This window comes from Pinus tabuliformis, chromosome 7 (assembly GCF_031772625.1).
Source record: "Pinus tabuliformis cultivar Carrire ecotype Pingquan chromosome 7, CPIR1, whole genome shotgun sequence".
Lineage (NCBI taxonomy): Eukaryota > Viridiplantae > Streptophyta > Pinopsida > Pinales > Pinaceae > Pinus > Pinus tabuliformis.
Window position 1 is genome coordinate 211,553,825 of NC_142293.1, and position 17,080 is coordinate 211,570,904.

The 17,080-nt window shown below is 33.9% G+C and overlaps 1 pseudogene; it reads left to right on the forward strand.

The window, feature by feature from the left end:
* Positions 1-1,093: 1,093 nt before the first annotated feature.
* Positions 1,094-9,411, forward strand: LOC149246600 (protein PIN-LIKES 7-like; annotated as a pseudogene).
* The last annotated feature ends 7,669 nt before the right edge of the window (positions 9,412-17,080 follow it).

The window sequence follows — 17,080 nt, forward strand, 5'->3', positions numbered from 1 at the left end:
TTTATATAATGCATTGTGGAAATTCCCTTTTAAGAATATCATTCATCTTCTTCCCACTTGGGATGGTTCAAGAATATCATTCATCTTCTTCCCACTTGGGATGGTTCAATAGTCCTCTAGAAATCATTATATCTTCTTACCAAAAGTCTAAATAAGTTTGTCTGTATTGGAGTTTGTATTGGAGTTTTCAGTAGTTCTCTGGAAATCATTATATATTCTTACCGAAAGTCTAAATAAGTTTGTCTATATTGGAGTTTGTATTGGAGTTTTCATTCGATGGACTATATTTTTCAGATAGTTGTACTGAAATTAAAAAAAAATAACAAAATAACAAAATCCTAAATCCAATGTAAGGAGGAGACAAAGTTTGTTTGTATTGGAGTTTTCATTTGATTGACTATAGTTTTCAGATATTTGTACTGCTTAATGCCTAATGTTAAATTGGATATGGGAGTTGCATACAATGTTTGGGGATGGGGGAACGACGGCTATGCAGGACACATCCTCAGAACGGCTAGAGTACACCCCCAAATTTTTCAGTGGACGATGGATTGGGGACGACAATATATATATATATATATATATATATATATATATATATAGATATATATATATGCTAGAATTCTATATTAACATTTGCAGCGGTTTCAAGCATGTAAGCATACCAAGCTATACTTCATAGTATTATGCACAACCCTTACCGCATGAGGGAGCGCCCGACAACGGGCCGAACGAACAAGCACAAGTCACACGAGCGGTCATAACTTAGTATTTTTGGCACGGCCCATGTGCTCTGACGCCCACAAGTGACACGACCGGACCCGCCTGAATGCGTTTCCATGGGCACCCATACATGACACGACTCAACCTATTGAAAGATATTTGGGGTTTCCATGGGCGCCCAACTCGAACAAAGGCACGAGGGAGCGCCTGACAAACACACTGCACGAATGAGCACAAGGTACATAGGTGGTCACAACTTAGCATTTCTAGGACAACTTCGTGTGCTTGGGTGCCCACAAGTGACATGACCAGACCCACCCGTACGTTTTTCCATGGGCGCCAACCCGCCCAAAAGATATTTGGGGTTTCCATGGACGCATGCCCCGAACAAAAGCACGAGGAAGTGCCTGACAAACGACTGCATGAACACGCAGAGGACACTCGGCCAGTCACAACAGCTCTTCGGCATGGCCCATGTACTTGAGCACCCACACACCACTCGACCTAGCCTGCCTCGCCCCGCCCCGCCCCAACACGTTTCCATGGGCAATAAGCACCCAAAGGGATCAAATTCCATAGCTTGCAAACCTCTTTTATCTGCAAAAAAATAAAATTAAAAAAAAAATGTACTTCAATTAAAAGGCACTCTAATAATGTCTCGAAATCCGGATATAACAAATTAGTTAGAACGGTAATGTACCTAAAAATAGCTCAAAAAACTGTTAAATGCAAAGAAGAAAACTCTAAAGAACAGGATGGTATCATTTGACAGGTATTTATATATTAAATACCACCTCATTGTCATGTCTAGGTAGGCATTAAGGCCACCTCAAGTAGATGGGCATATGTGTAGAATTTCAGCTCAAACCTGGAGATCATGTGTTTTTGGAAGCTAACTACATAGAAAGAATTGTAGTTTGTAGCATATTTTCGACAAAATGCCAAAAATTATGCGTTGAACATAGCATATGTGTTGGTCATGGAAGCACAATTTGGTTATAACCTAAGATTACATAAGTGGAGAAGGGATTACCTCTATAAAGGGCAAACGTCCAGTGAGTACCATCACAGAGCAAGGGTTTCACAGAGGAAGGGAAACTCAGAGCTAGGGTTTTCAGCAGCCATCACTTTGGTTTTCAACAAAGGTCTCCATGCCAAAAGACTAAGCTAGGCTTCTCACAAACCGATCGCTGATTTGAGGTAGGATTCTCACAAGCCTGCATCCGCCCAAAACCCAGAAGCCAAAATCCAAAAAACTCTGGCACCAATATGCCAATAGAACTAGGGATCATCGACTCGAAACAAATGATTCACCATCGTTGAGTTTGGGATCATCATCACAGAGCAAGGGCTTCACAAAGGTAGAGAAAACTCTGAGCTAAGATTGGTTAGAGCTAGGGTTTCCAGAGCTTCATGGCATTTTGCAGAAGAAAAGGAACTCGAATGAGATAGCTCTCCACTGATAGCCACACCCAGAATAAATAACAAATGCAAAGGCAGAAATGTATATGCAACTTGTTCTCGATGGAAGTTTGGTCATTTCGGCACCCAATGGAAGTTTGGTCATTTCAACGGATAAATTATTTAGCGGCTAAGTTGAACCCATCGTTCATAGCCTATCGTTGATACCCTCTCTGTATTTGATAGCTTATTATATAATATATCGCTAATACCCTATTTGTATTTGATATTTTATGATGATACTCTATATGTAGTTGATAGGTTATATTTGATAACCTTATACCTTATCGGGATTTGATAGCCTATTTATGATATCCTATCGAATTATGGGATAACTTATCGGTATTTGATAATTTATCTTTGAAAGCCTATCGATTATGTGATAGCTTATCGGTATTTGATAGTTTATCTCTGAAAGCCTATCGAATATGTGATAGCTTATCGACATTTGATAGTTTATCTTTGATAGCCTATCAATTATATGATAGCTTACCTCTGACAGCATATCGATTATATGATAGATTATCGGATTACGGTGATAATTTATTGCTGATATCTTATCGGATTATGGTGATAACTTATTGCTGATAGCTTATCAGATTATGATGATAATCTATCAGGGTATTTGATACCCTATTGGATAATGCTGATACATTATCGGTATTTGATAGCCTATTGTTGATACCCTATTGGGTAATGCTGATATGCTATCGGTATTTGATAGCCTATTGTTGATACCCTATTGGGTAATGCTGATATGCTATCGGTATTTGATAGCCTATTGTTGATACAATATTGGGTAATGCTGATACCCTATCGGTATTTGATAGCATATCATTGATACCTTATCGGATAATGCTGATACACTACCGGTATTTGATAGCCTATTGAATAATGCTGATACACTATCGGTATTTGATACCTTATAGGTATTTGATACCCTATCGGTATTTGATAGCCTATCGTTGAGACCCTGTCAGATTATGTTGATAGCCTATCGTTGATACCCTATCAGATTATGTTGATAGCTTATCATTGATACCCTATCAGATTACGCTAATACCCCATTGGTATTTGATAGCCTATCGTCGAGACCCTATCAGATTATGCTGATACCCTATCAGTATTTGATAGCCTATCATTGATACCCTTTCAGATTATACTGATACCGTATCGATATTTGATAGCCTATTGCTGATACCATATCGATATTTAATAGCCTATTGTTGATACCGTATCGGTATTTGATATCCTGTCGGTATTAGATAAGCTATCGATGATAACCTATTTGTATTGGATAACTTATTGCTGATACTCGATCTATATTGGATAGCCTATCAGTTTAACATATAATATTTTTTGGATAACCTATCAGTGATAATCTACTTTTACTCTAATAACTTCTCCATTGAAAGGAAACACTGCTTATATGCCTGAGATAAGCGCCCAGATTTTGAAGATCCGATGGTCCATATTGCCCAAGATCCGAGGGTACAGATCTGCCATTATCTGACGACCCAAATCTTCTTGAGCCGATGAATCAAATCTGTCAATATTTGACCATCCAGATATGCATAGATCAATGGCCCAGATCAACCCAGATCTGACGACTCATATCTGCCAAATATGACGGCCCAGATTTGATGATATTGGATGGTCCAGAACTGCCAAAATCGAACGGCCCAAATCTGCCAAAATGTGACGGTCTAGATCGGCCAAATCGGACGGCACATAGTTTTTAGATCCAACGGTCCAGATCTATGTAGATTGGACGACCTAGATCTGTAAGATCTGACGACCCAGATCTGTGCATATTGAACGGTCTAGATCTACAAGATCTACGGCTCAGATTTTTTGGATCCGACAGCCCATACCACTTGATATTGGACGGACCAGATCGAACGATATCTTACAGCCCTGATCTGCCAAGATCTGACGACCCAAATTTGATGATATTGGATGGTCCAGATCTGCCAAAATACGATGGTCCAAATCAGCCAGATCGGACGACACACAGTTTTTAGATCCAACGACCCATATCTGTGTATATTGGATAGCCTAGATCTGCAAGATTTGATGGCCCAAATCTGTGCATATTGAACGGCCTAGATCTGCAAGATTTGCAGCTCAGATTTTCCAGATTCAACAGCCTATATCGCCTGACATTGGATGGCCCAGATTTGGCAAGATTGGACAGCCCATATTTTCAAGATCCTGTTGGCATTATGAGATAAGTGTTGTCCTTGATGGCAAACCTCACTGATGACAAATCATAGTACAGAAGGTCAGTAGCAAGGAATTGATGATCAGACTATAAGAAGAAGAGAAAGTTCATACACGCAGGTTCGTTAAGCCCAAGTCGCGTGTACACGCTGGTTGGCTTCAGCAAAAGCGCGTGTATGTGGAAAAGTACCTTTGGTCCATGGCGGTTATTCCTTGGAAGTTGTGCCTATGGTTTTGGACCTTGGCGTCTCGGCGGACGTGTTGATCCCTAGTTTTGAAGTTGATGGTATTGGATTTCTATGGTTTTGGCTCTTGGTATTGAACAAGGCCTAAGGCTATATAAAGGGAAGGAAATCATTAGGCAAGTGTATCTGAAATGTCTTGAATATCTGATGAAGCATTAGATCCAGTATGCAGGGTTATGGGTTGATGATGCATTGCTTGATCTGAGCTAAGGAGAGATCTCACCGGTTGATGGAGAACTAGATCTAAGGAGAGATCGGGATCAAATGGTTTGAAATGAACTATCTTTATGATGCTTATTCTAGATCTACATACTGACGCATGTATTGTTCTATAAATGTTATGAGTATGACTGATGTCTGGTACAGCTGCAAGTTATGAGAAATTATTTTTAGATCTGTACGCGGGTTGTCTTTGGCAAAAGCGCGTATACACGCGGGTTTGATTCATCGAAGTAGCGTATACATTGTAAAGCTTGATATTTGAAGTTGCAGATGGATCTGATGGTTATTACAGAGTTCTGTGTCTGCTCTGTGTTCTGGTGACTGTTGTTAACAGGGTTTCAGTGATTCAGAGTTTGATGATTGTTTTGAGCTTCAATGATAGTTATGGGTCCAGTATGAAAATTGGATGAAAAGTGGCCTTGCAGATTATGTGTTGTGCTTCAGTGTATCCAGTCTGAAAATTGATGAAACGTGGTACCTGGAGGTGAGAAGATTGTAGGCAAGCACCTACGTACTAGTATCTAAGCTAGTACAAAAGCTAAAGGAGATCTTTGGAGCATTGTAGCAGGTAGTAGCCTGCGTACTAGTAAATGGATCGGCTAGTACAAGAGCAAAGGGGGTTGTAGCTCCCGTACTGGTATAAGACTGCACCAGTACAAATATTGTAAAAGGATTTTCTTATTAAGAAGAAGATTGAGATGACTTGCAGCAGGTGGTTTTCACCCACATTGGGTTTCCACCTTATATCTTTGTGTTCATGTGTGTGGCTTTTGTGTGATGATCTGTTCTGTTATACTGCACCTGTTTACTGTTAATATGCTTAATAATGATCTGATGCATTTACTGAAGATTAAGCTAACTGAATTATAAGATCTCTGGATATACGCGAGTTTCATTAGACACAGTAGCGTGTACACGCGGGTTCACTTAATTGAAGTAGCGTATATGTTTTTGAGCATTGAAAAAGATTGATTGATCTGATAATATTGATTCACCCCCCCCTCTCAGTATTATTTCCAACAGATCCAATGGCGCAGATTGGCCGAGATCTCACAGCCCAAATTTTCATGATTCGACGGTGCATATTTTCCTAGATTGGCCCAGAGCGGACTATGAGGTGCTTGCATGTGCTGGCAGGGACAAAGCGCTTCCTCTCGGTCCAGACCAGCAGCATCGTGCGCTAATATGTGATCCCAGACGCCTATTCCAAAAATGGCAATCGATATATTGCTGAAAGATTTATATACTAATGAAAGGGGACCCTGACTTCCCCGCCTGTGCCAAACTTGGTAACAAAGGCGAATCCTCGCTAGGCACAGGGAGAGTCGCGCTTATATGCTTGATAACTTCTCAGTGCGACAACTTATTTGCGGAGGAAAAAAAATATATATATATATATATTATTATTATCTGCCGCATAGCTCATACCTTATAGCTTACTTATAGGTCTAATAGACTTCTGGTAATACAACAAATTGAGGCATGCCTTAATTTTGTTGGAATTCCTTACGAATGGACACCTGAGATGACGGGACAGATGATTAGTGGTGTACAATGACTGCTCTTTTATTAGGATTTTGAAAAGTTGTGGATCAGCAGGTTTGGCCTCATCAATTGTAGAAGGATCTCTCTCCAAAGATATCCTCGGTTAGATCGTCTCTAGAAAATGGGGAAATTGGTGCTTTGATCAGCTATTTTCCTAGGGGGGGAATGATTGAGTAGTGTCTAAAAAGCTTTCCATTTATTCATTTGTCTGCAAATAGAAGTCCAATCACACGAACTTTGTCATAGGTTGAACTGGTAATATTTCTAGAATTTATCTGGAAGGATCGATTGCATGGTTTTGCTGAGCATTGGTGGATATTGGTTAAGGGGTCCAAGAAATATTTTGATAGACTGTCAGAAGAACGAAAGAAACTTAGTGTTCATTGTATTTCAAAAATTTATATAGGGGAGATGGTTTACTTCATGGCAACCTTTTTATACTACTTAAGATGAAGTTTAGCGATATAATGAGATTAAGATGAAGTTTAGAGAAATAATGAGATTACTCATAGTGAAGTTACAATGTTTGGTTTTAGTTTTCATTTTATATTAACATTCCATTTTCATGGATTTCAAATGGAGAGAGTTGAAACATATAAAACTGAAAAGTCCAAATAAGTTTGGAGTTTCCATTTTGTTGACTATATATATTTTTAGATAGTTGTACTCCTTATACCTATTGTTAAATTGGATCAGTTACTGAAATTTAAAATAAATAAATAAATAAAAATAAAATAAAATAAAAATCCTAAAGCCAATATTGGAGTTTCCATTTGGTTGACTATATATACTTTTAGATAGTTGTACTCCTTATCCCTATTGTTAAATTGGATAAGCTACTGAAACTAAAAACAAAAAAAACAAAATCCTAAAGCCAATATTGGAGTTTCCATTTGGTTGACTATATATATATTTTAGATAGTTGTACTCCTTATCCCTATTGTTAAATTGGATAAGGTACTGGAAAAAAAAAAAAAGAGGAAGAGGAAGAAGAAGAATCCAATGTAAGGAGGAGACCAAAAGTCTAAATAAGTTTGTTTGGGAATTTAGATATATATGTTTCAAATAAAAGTTGATTCATGTATTTGTGTTCTAGTCTGATACGAGGAGACCAAAAGTCTAAATAAGTTTGTTTGGGAATCTAGATATATATGTTTCAAGTAAAAGTTGATTCATGTTTTTGTGTTCTAGTCTAATATTCTATTGGTTATTGCAGGTTGCAGGATTTATCGTTGGAGCAATCGCACAAGCAAACAAGCAAAGGCTTTACTTGTTGGTGTATCTTCTCCTCTTCGAGTAATCCAAGATGGATAAGCTACTGAGAAAGAAAAAGAAAAAGCCAATGTAAGGAGGAGACCAAAAGTCGCACGAGCTTTACTTGTTCGTGTATCTTCTCCTCTTTGAGTAATCCGAGATGGATAAGCTACTGAAAAAAAAGCCAATGTAAGGAGGAGACCAAAAGTCTAAATAAGTTTGTTTGGAAATTTAGATATATATGTTTCAAATAAAAGTTGATTCATGTATTTGTGTTCTAGTCTGATACGAGGAATCTAGATATATATGTTTCAGGTAAAAGTTGATTCATGTTTTTGTGTTCTAGTCTAATATTCTATTTGTTATTGCAAGTTGCAGGATTTATCGTTGGAGCAATCGCACAAGCGAACAAGCAAAGGCTTTACTTGTTGGTGTATCTTCTCCTCTTCGAGTAATCCAAGACTCCATTTCTTTACTCGGGTATGCATCTCTATGATCAATCTTTAGTACATCTTGTGTAATGTTGAATTTTACATTATAGTTGCTACCTCCGATAGGTCATGGTTGAATGTATCGTAGAAAAACATAAGCATTCAGTTCTTGAATCAGCTTACTTTCCTTTTTCTCCGCTTTTTCTTCAAATATATTTGTTTCTGACCATTTCAGAATTGATTGATATTCGGTTGTTGGGAACCAATACGAAATGCTAGAATCAGGCATTTACGCAACTAAATTTCTAATTGTCTATCTTTGGTGTAGAGATGGAACCATCCCAGGAATCACCCTTGTATTGGGAGGAAATTTAGTCAAATGTACTCTATATTTGTCTTGAAAATATTTATAGTCAGAATGTAGCATTGTTGTTTAGGTTGGATGTGAAAGCTTTTGATTTTGTTGATTGTAATAATGCATTATGATGAACGGTAATATATTTCCTTTTCCTTTTCATTGCTAAATGATGTATAATCCAACGCATGGCTATGTTTACAGGTTTAAGCTCTTCAAATCTAAGACCTATGATTATTGTACTAGTTATCTATGTGAAGCTCTTATTACTTCCATTGATTGGAATATTCGTATTTAAAGGAGCATCTGATCTTGGGTTATTGCCAGAAGATCCATTGTATCACTTTGTTTTGATGATCCAATACATAGTCCCACCAGCTATGAATATTGGTGAGTAGCATGGTTCACATATCTCAACTGTACATCCAATTTTAATCACATGATTTTTCTAATTCATGATAATATTTTCATTTCAACTATCCTAATAGTTACTTTGACAGCTCAATTTTTTTTGTTAATTTTAGGAAGTCCCAACAATGGGACATGTTCTAGTCATTATTGTTTTATTATTTGTTCAAAGACTGAAAATTATAGAAATTAAGAACTATCAGGTTACACCAAAATCAAGCAACTAGTCATTGTTGTTTTATTATTTGATCAAAGACTGAAAATTATAGAAATTAAGAACTATCAAGTTACACCAAAATCAAGCAACTTATCTCATGCAAACAATTCTAGTTTGGTCAATATATATTTCTAATTTTCTAGTCTTTAAGCATATGAGTTCTTTCTGGCTAAGAGGAGGTGAATTTGTGTTAATGCAAGAACAATGTCACACTTATTCAATGTGGGGGAACAAGACTGCTCTGTGCTTTTCTTATGGACTTATCTTCTGGCAGCTATTTACATCATCTTCTGGTCAATAGTCTACATGTGGATATTGTTTCCATAAAAAAATTCTAAGTTCATTTTGTAAAGCTCACTGGATGCATCATTCAATGAATATTGAAGACTGACTAGTGTTCTTTGGTTCCATTCATTCTTTATATTTATATAATGCATTGTGGAAATTCCCTTTTAAGAATATCATTCATCTTCTTCCCACTTGGGATGGTTCAAGAATATCATTCATCTTCTTCCCACTTGGGATGGTTCAATAGTTCTCCGGAAGTCATTCTATCTTCTTACCAAAAGTCTAAATAAGTTTGTCTGTATTGGAGTTTGTATTGGAGTTTTCAATAGTTCTCTGGAAATCATTATATAGTCTTACCAAAAGTCTAAATAATTTTGTTTCTATTGGAGTTTTCATTCGATTGACTATATTTTTATTTTTCAGATAGTTGTACTGAAAATATATATATATATATATATATATATATATATATATATATATATATATATATATATAGATATATATATATATATATATATATAATTAAATTAAAAATTAAAAAAATAAAAATAAAATAAATAAAAAATAAATAAATAAATATATAGAGTTCAAGCTTTTGTGATCCATATCAAGATTGTGAGAGATTTTCAACGAAAATCACATGGAGTACCATTTGTCGACGCGTTTCGAACCAACTAGTGTGGTTCATCGTCAAGACAAGATGAAGAAACAGATCCAGCTTAGCATGCTAAATAGTCTGAGTGGAGCCTCCAACAGCTAACTAAACCAACGGCTAGTTTGACATTAGGACCGGGGTCAAAATTATTATATTAGTTTAATTAGTAAGATTTGGGACCAGTATCTATAAAAATAAATAAAATATGATCGAGGGTATTCAAGAAATTTTATTAAAAATATAAGTTAGTTAGAATTTAGATAAATAAATGACCTTATAATATATGAAAAAATTAAATGCCTCAATAAAAATATATAAAGCAATTATATTTAAAAGTATTATTAAAAATTAAAAGTTAATTAATAATTAAAAGGAAAATTAGGTGCATAAAGGACCTTATAATAACAGAATATAATAAAGAATATCAAAAGATGTTATGTTAGTTAGAAAATAAGTTAAAAACAATTAGATTAGAATTTAAATGGAAAAATTAGTTGTTGTTGTTTTGTTTTGTTTTGTTTTTTTTTTTTTTTTTTTTTTTTTTTTTTTTCCGAAGAAAAAGCGAACTTTTTATTAAGAGAATAAAAAGTTACATTGCATATGCTGAGCATTTCCGTAAGTAACTGCTTGCTAGACCAAGCATACAAACACAAAAAAGTCTCCTTTCTGTTTTTATGAACACAGAAATCAGAGCAGATTTGCAGTATAAAACAGCTGTGGCAAAACAGCTATGACCCAGAGATGGACTCGTCTTTAAGAGACAGATCAAAAAGCAGTAATACAAACATTACATTTCAGCCTTTGGGCCTCCTCAACAGAGAGGAAAACAGCCCACAAAAAAATATATATGGAACCGAGTTTTTGTATAAAAAAGTCTGTGTGAAATAGTCTAAGCATATATATAAGAGATAATAAACAAAAACCAAAGCATCAGCTGAAGAGTTAAGTATAAGGCGGCACATCTGATGAAACTATCTGTCCTTGACAATCTTCCACTATTTTCCACCCTCCCAGAACTTGCTGCAAACCTTCCTTAGAAAGCTTGTCCGCGTCATCATTGCTGTCCCTGTAGATATGGCATATGGAGAAAGAGTTAAAAGATGACTTTAATACCTGTATTTCTTGAAGCATGGGTTTCAATAATAGGTTTTTGCAAGAATGGAAAAATTAGTTATATAAAGGACCTTAAGGTAATAATAAAATATATATATATATATAATTAATTGAAAAGAGAGCTAATTTCTAAGTATTATCAAAGTTAAAAGCTAATTGGTAAAAAGTGATAATAAACTAATAGAAAAACAAAATTAAAATAAAAATAAAAGGGAAAATTAATTAAATAAAATAAAATAAATAATATTAAAAATAAAAAATAAATAAATAAATAAAAATCAAATAACATAAAATAATAAATAAAGAAAGAAATATAAATAATAAATAAATAAATAAGTAAAAATAAAAATAATAATAATTAAAAATAAAGATAAAAGAAAAAACTTAAAGAGGAGGGCAGAAAAACGACTAGGACGAGAGTGCAGGGACCCAACACCTACTGACTTTCCAGCCATCCTCTCTATTGAGATTGCTTGGTCTCTTTTCAATCTCAAGCGCTTCCCTAAATTTTCGATGATGGAAATGCGAGACCTTAGCAATAACACTAGCCTCCTCAATACAAACATGATGATTGGTTTTCTCAGCATGTTCAGCTAAAGCGGAAGACTTAGCTCTCCTATGCCGAAGATCCGCTGCGTGCTCGCTAATCCTTTGATTAATTGAGCGACCAGTCTCCCCAATATAGGGGGTCCCACAGGAACAAGGGATCAGATAAACGCCCTTCATATCCTTAGGGTCAATCGGATCCTTCACTGATCTGAGGGACATACGAATGGTGTTCAGGGGCCTAAAGGTCACAGGGATACTATGCTTCCTGAGAATCCTTCATCTGGTCTCATGGCCAGGATGAACTTGATCTCTTCTTTGATCATCTCAACAAGCAATCCTCAGCCATTAAGTTCACTAAGGAGCAGGAAGTTGATGGATGCCTTCCATTCCTTGATATTCGTATTTCTAAGAATAGTGATGGTTCCCTCACCCATCAAGTTTTTCGAAAGAAAACTCATACGGAGCAGTAACTTCATGCCAGTTCCCACCATTTCCCGGCTCAAAAGATGGGTGTTCTCAATACCCTTGCTACTCGGGCCTAAGGATCTCGGACAAGAAGAGCTTTGAGAAAGAAAAATCCCATTTGTTTGATGTCTTTGTTGAGAATGGTTATAGTAGATACATGGGTCAGAGGGATTTCCTTAAAGCTTCCAAGAATTCTCGGTCTAAAAGAGAACCGAAAGAGCGAATTCCTGGTGTCCATCTTCCGTATGTTCAAGGGACCACCAATAGAATTGGAAGGATTCTCAGGAAGCATAGTATCCCTGTGACCTTTAGGCCCCTGAACACTATTCGTATGTCCCTCAGATCAGCGAAGGATCCGATCGACCCTAAGGATATGAAGGGCGTTTATCTGATCCCTTGTTCATGTGGGACCCCCTATATTGGGGAGACTGGTCACTCCATTAATCAAAGGATTAGCGAGCACGCAACGGATCTTAGGCATAGGAGAGCTAAGCCTTCCGCTTTAGCTGAACATGCTGAGAAAACCAATCATCATGTTTGTATTGAGGAGGCTAGTGTTATTGCTAAGGTCTCGAATCTCCATCATCGAAAATTTGGGGAAGCGCTTGAGATTGAAAAGAGACCAAGCAATCTCAATAGAGAGGATGGCTGGAAAGTCAGTAGGTGTTGGGTCCCTGCACTCTCGTCCTAGTCGTTTTTCCACCCTCCTCTTTAAGTTTTTTCTTTTATCTTTATTTTTAATTATTATTATTTTTATTTTTACTTATTTATTTATTATTTATATTTCTTTATTTATTTATTATTTTATGTTATTTATTATTTATTTATTTTTATTTATTTATGTATTTTTTTTAATATTATTTATTTTATTTTATTTAATTAATTTTCCCTTTTATTTTTATTTTAATTTTGTTTATCTATTAGTTTATTATCACTTTTTACCAATTAGCTTTTAACTTTGATAATACTTAGAAATTAGCTCTCTTTTCAACTAATTATATATATATTTTTTATTATTACCTTAAGGTCCTTTATATAACTAATTTTTCCATTTAAATTATAATCTAATTATTTTTAACTAATTTTCTAACTAACGTAACATCTTTTGATATTCTTTATTATATTCTGTTATTATAAGGTCCTTTATGCACCTAATTTTCCTTTTAATTATTAATTAACTTTTAATTTTTAATAATACTTTTAAATATAACTGCTTTATATATTTTTATTGAGGCATTTAATTTTTTCATATATTATAAGGTCATTTATTTATCTAAATTCTAACTAACTTATATTTTTAATAATATTTCTTGAATACCCTCGATAATATTTTATTTATTTTTATAGATACTGGTCCTAAATCTTACTAATTAAACTAATATAATAATTTTGACCCCGGTCCTAATGTCAAACTAGCCGTTGGTTTAGTTAGTTGTTGGAGGCTCCGCTCAGACTATTTAGCATGCTAAGCTGGATCTGTTTCTTCATCTTGTCCTGACGATGAACCACACTAGTTGGTTTGAAACGCGTCGACAAATGGTACTCCATGTGATTTTCGCTAAAAATCTCTCACAATCTAAATAAATATATATATATATATAACAAAATCCTAAATCCAATGTAAGGAGGAGACGAAGTTTGTTTGTATTGGAGTTTTCATTTGATTGACTATATTTTTCAGATAGTTGCACTGCTTAATGCCTAATGTTAAATTGGATATGGGAGTTGCATACAATGTTTGGGTTTTAGTTTTCAATTTACGACAAGTTGCAATTTAGCTTTGCTTGCTAAAGTGATTTATAAAAACCGAACAAAGTAGAAAAAGGAATATTCTAAGCTCTTCAAAATGTTTGGGTTTTAGTTTTCATTTTACGACAAGTTTCAATTTAGCTTTGCATGCTAAAGTGATTTATAAAAAACAAGCAAAGTAGGAAAATGAATATTCTAAGCTCTAGAGTTGAAACATATAAAACTGAAAAGTCCAAAAAAAATTATCCCTATTGGAGTTTCCATTTGGTTGACTATATTTTTTTTAGATAGTTGTAATCCTTAATCCCTATTGTTAAATTGGACAAGCCATTTGGTTGACTATATTTTTTTAGATAGTTGTAATCCTTAATCCCTATTGTCAAATTGGATAAGCTACTGAAATTAAAAGAAATTAACAAAATCTTAAAGCCAATGTAAGGAGGAGACCAAAAGTCTAAAGAAGTTTGTTTGTATTGGAATTTTCATTTGATTGCCTATATTTTTGAGATAGTTGTATTGCTTAATGCCTAATGTTAAATTGGATATGCGAGTTGCATACAATATTTGGGTTTTAGTTTTCATTTTACGACAAGTTGCAATTTATCTTTGTTTGCTAAAGTGATTTATAAAAACCAAACGCACTAGAAAAATGAATATTCTAAGCTCTTCAAAATGTTTGGCTTTTAGTTTTAATTTTAATATTAACATTTCATTTTCATGGATCTCAAATGGAGAGAGTTGAAACATATAAAACTGAAAAGTCCAAAAAAGTTTATCCCTATTGGAGTTTCCATTTGGTTGACAATATATTTTTTTAGATAGTTGTACTCCTTAATCCCTATTGTTAAATTGGATAAACTATTGAAATTTTAAAAAATAACAAAATCCTAAAGCCAATGTAAGGAGGAGACCAAATGTCTAAAGAAGTTTGTATGTATTGGAGTTTTCATTTGATTGACTATATTTTTCAGATAGTTGTACTGCTTAATGCCTAATGTTAAATTGGATATGCGAGTTGCATACAATGTTTGGGTTTTAGTTTTCATTTTACGACAAGTTGCAATTTAGCTTTGCTTGCTAATGTGATTTATAAAAACCAAACAAAGTAGAAAAATGAATAATCTAAGCTCTTCAAAATGTGTCTCGGCAAGACTAATGCTAACATAAACATATTATTCACACACTATGGATCACATGGATGCTTATCAATTTTATCACATCATATGGTCACAACCTTGAAGGGAAATCTTACAATAGACGAATTAAGTGTTGTGGATCCATCATCTAACCATATTTTTTTGTACCAATAAAGCATTAACTAAGTTTGTCACTATCTTCATTTAATCCACATTCATCTAGAAAATTTAGTTGGTTAATGGTCTAACCATGACACTCAAGAAGAGCATGTTTCTGAATATTTCACAAGGTTTATGTCATAGCTACATCATCTTGTTGTTTTGTGCTAAAGAAGGTTTGTGTTAGTCATTCTTAATAAACAATCTCATTTTTAAATGACGTTCAGGCTATTACTTATATGACAAAAATATATGCATGTTATCAATTGCAACATGGTAAGGCATTACAATAGTGACCCAATAAACAAATTGATAAGTTGTGGTTAGCTAAACATAATCATTTTGAAAATAGTGTACAATGCAATAATGTGACCAAGCATGGTGAATGAAACAATAATTTTAGAAAAGGTTTCCCTGAAGGGACATTGTGGTAGTGGTATTAAAGACTAAACTTATTTAAAACAAATAATGGTTATGGATCTGGGGATAAGCCAATACTAGAAGAAATGAAATTCATCTACATGGAACATTTGCAATCATAATTTTGGTATTCATCTATTCAAAACATCATAATTTTGATATTTATCTATTAATGTCATTTTAATGTGTTACTAATAAATACTTTTCATTTTGTTATATCAAACATTTTTCAATTATCAATAAATTTTAGTTGTTCAATTTATGATTAAAGTTGAAATGACATTTTTGAAATGCATTTATAAATTTAATAGGTTGATTACAAAACATTAATATGCATACTTACTATTAAAATATTAACTTTAGTTTTTGAAGAAATGGAATGTCCATTATAAGGTACAATATTAAAATATTAACTTTAGTTTTTGAAGAAATGAAATGTCTATTATAAGGTACAATGTTGACTTGATAGATCAATTCAACAAACATTCTAATCCATTGCAAAATACAATATTATTATGGACCACGCAACTCAAACTAATTGTAAAAATCTAATATAAAATTGTTGCGATGCATCTCCTAAATGGCTCACTTAACAAAATTCAAATTCAAAACATAAAATTCATAGAAAGCTAAACATTAGATATAACGCTAAAATGTTTCTGCTACATAGTTAATATTATATAATAAAATTAAAAATAATATTCAATAATAACAACTAGTTACAATAATTAAGACATCCAAATGCTATTGGCAATCATGCAAGCTTTTAACATTGCTAATAATTGAGTAGTGATTTCTTTTTAAAGAATAAATAGATTCTATTTCCTCTACATAATTTCAAGAGAAATTAATAAGTAGCTCAAATTAGAGAATAATAATTATAATTATAATGAGAATATAATGAAATATTATTATTCTACAATGCATAACATTATATAAGAGCATCATTATGCAAATATTGCAAAGATATTCTCTTTACATGGTATTACCATTCTCATATGCATTGAGATTATTTGCAACCAAAAACCAAAACAAAACAAAAACAAATAATTATTTTTTTTCTCATGCCCTTTATACAATGCCTTCTATTGAATTTGCGTTGCATTTTTGAAAGGGATTTTGGAACCTTATAGTAAAATCAAGCTGACATAAAAGTATCATCATTCAAAGATTGCAAAATATTTCTCTTTACATGATATACTATTTTCATGCACACATTATTTTCAATGATAACAAGAAACAAAATGTGTAAAAATTTTCTCCTACTCTTTATACCTAGCCTTTTGTTTAGTCTACTTTGCATTTTTGAAAGGGATTTTGAAACCTTATAGGCAAATCATGCTAGTTAATTGGATATAGGGATACTATGTGTTGTGCGAAGTAAAAACTAGCCCACATTCACTTCACTAGCATCCCATCTTTATTGAAAGGGTATTTTAAAACCTTATAGGCAAATCATGTT